Source organism: Penaeus chinensis, chromosome 28 (assembly GCF_019202785.1).
Source record: "Penaeus chinensis breed Huanghai No. 1 chromosome 28, ASM1920278v2, whole genome shotgun sequence".
Taxonomy (NCBI): domain Eukaryota; kingdom Metazoa; phylum Arthropoda; class Malacostraca; order Decapoda; family Penaeidae; genus Penaeus; species Penaeus chinensis.
Genome location: NC_061846.1, coordinates 19,674,751 through 19,677,250, shown reverse-complemented (window position 1 = coordinate 19,677,250; position 2,500 = coordinate 19,674,751). Strand labels below are relative to the sequence as shown.

Below are 2,500 nucleotides of genomic sequence, written 5' to 3'. Positions count from 1 at the left end.
GTGTTTCCCGTCCGTCGATATGTGCACATAGAAGAATACCGAGCTGTTAGAGGCATTTGAGAGCATCCAAGTGCATGACACAGATATCAAGTACCTCGATGTGTCGGGCCAAGGTCTCTGCCCTCCCTCCCCCCCATCGCCCCTTCCCCCTCTCCCCCTCCTCTCCCCCTCGGCCCTCCTCCCTCTCCCCATTGCTCCCTCTCCCCCCTCTCGCCCTCTTCCCATTGCTCCCTCTCTCCCTCACCATTCCTCCCCCCCTTCTCTTCCCATTGCTCCCTCACCTCCTCCCTCCCTCCCTTCTGCTGTTCTGTCCCTTTCTTTCCTGCCCTCTTCTCCTTCTACCTCTCTTCTCACACTCGATCCTTCACTTTTTTTCTCTTCCACCGTCCCCTCCTTTCTCTCTCCTCTTTCTCTCTCTCTCTCTCTCTCTCTCTCTCTCTCTCTCTCTCTCTCTCTCTCTCTCTCTCTCTCTCTCTCTCTCTCTCTCTCTCTCTCTCTCTCTCTCCCTCTCTCTCTTTGTGATTCTACCTTCTCCCACTCTTCTATTTAAATGATATTAATCTCGCAGGAAATGGTAATGCACAAACTTTCTTCATAAGAGATAACGCAACGCAATATATTTCGCTTCCTTAAGAGACACACTTCAAGAGACGAAAGAATGCTTCGCTTTTATATAGAGAGAAACGGATTCATGCGTCATTACGAGGAAAATTAATGCAATTAAATGAATATGTATTATTAAGTGGACTGTGTTAAGCCTACGAAATGGAACTTCTTTAGATTGTGATCTGTAGAGAGATTAGGCTACAGGGAGACAGAAAACGTTACGAAATGGAAGGGAAAAAAACAGCAAAAGACAAAGCAAGCCCCACCTGCTTGGTAAAGTTACCCCTTGAAATTATTCCCATATAAGGAATTGTCGAGAAGTATGTTGGTGACTAATGCAACGTCGCCGATAAGGAAAAGATACTCGCATGGAAACGTGAACGACATGGTAAAGAATTACGTCTCATGCTCCTAAACTAGACGAAAAGAAAGATGAATAAAGCAATCGGAAAGACTGATAGAAATGTGAGGCAGAGAGGCGGAGGAGGAGGACGGAGGGAGGGGGGGGGAGAGGGGAGGGGAGGGGGCAGGGGAAGGGAGGGATCCAGTCAGGGTCTGTCGGGGAGGGTGTGGGTTTAGAGGGAAAGGTGGGCGCTATGTGGAAACTGGTCCCTGTTAACGGTTGAAAGGTTATGCATATATGTGTACATGTATTATATATGTATATAGGTATATATGTATATAACTATTGTAGTGGGATAGGAGGAAAACAGAAAGAAAGGAAGACAGCAAGAGCGAGTGACGGTCGGATAAACAAACAAACAGAGACACACAATTAAATCTCGCGCGCGCACACTCACACACACACGCGCGCTCGCGCGCGCGCGTCTAGCTTACACACAGAGCCAGACGAACAGAGAGAGAGAGAGAGAGAGAGAGAGAGAGAGAGAGAGAGAGAGAGAGAGAGAGAGAGAGAGAGAGAGAGAGAGAGAGAAGCCACAGGATTACAGTGGCATATCGGAAAATAGTCTGCATATAACCTTAAGAATACGTTCCAACTGAGGAGAGCAAAGGATGGAGGACAAAGGACACTGAGCAGCTCTAACAACGAACTAACTAGAGAGCTGGGAACCACAGGATGGAGAGGGGGCGGGGGGGGGGGGTAGGAGCTATGAGGCAAGGGGAGGGGAGAGAGGGGTCCGGACGAGAGGTGGCGTGGGGGAGAGGAGGGCGTGGAGGGGGAGTAAGGGGGGTAAGGAGGCAGGGGAGAGGGGGGTCCGGAGGAGGAGAAGGGGCCAGGAGGTTAAGATAGCAGGGGCAAGGGGAGGCTGTCGGGGGTAGGGACCCAGGAGGGCAAGAAGGCAGGAGGGGGCGGGGGGGGGGGGGGTCGGGAGGGGGGGGAGGGGGGGCAAGGATCCAGAGGGGCGAAGAGGCAAGGAAGAAAGGAGGGAGAGAGAGGAAAGAGAAGCGGAGAGGAAGGGAAGAGGAAGAGGGTTGAGGTACAGAATTTGGTTCGGGAAAGGTGGGGAGGTGGGGAGGGAGGAGGGGAGAGGCGGAGGGAAGGCAGGCAGGTCCTCGTCGTGTGTATGTGAGTGTGCGTGTGTGTATGTGTGTGCGCGCGCCCGTCTGTCCGTCTGAGTGCGCGCGTGAGTCTGTGTATATGGAACTCCCCAGCAGCACACAGCTTTCACCTCCTCCGCCATAGGTGTCTCATCTACCCGTGTTATTTTCCTTCAATTTGTTTTTATCGGTGTCTGTATTTCATCACTTGTCCTTGGGTTTGTTTTATTGCGTATTTTTTTTTGTTATTTGTGTTTGTTTGTATTATTTTTTTTTGTTTTGTTTTGTTTTTTGTTTTTTTTTCTCTCCCATTTACATCATTCTTTTGCTGCTGCTGCTCCCACTCCTCGCTCTCTCTCCCCTCCTTGTCCTTTCCCCCCCCTTCCTATCCTCC

General features: G+C 50.9%; 1 protein-coding gene across 2 annotated transcripts in view; it reads left to right on the top strand.

Moving 5' to 3' along the window:
* Positions 1-2,500, top strand: part of LOC125039888 (serine/threonine-protein kinase tousled-like 2) — a 101,940-nt gene that overhangs the window by 806 nt on the left and 98,634 nt on the right. The window lies entirely within an intron of this gene.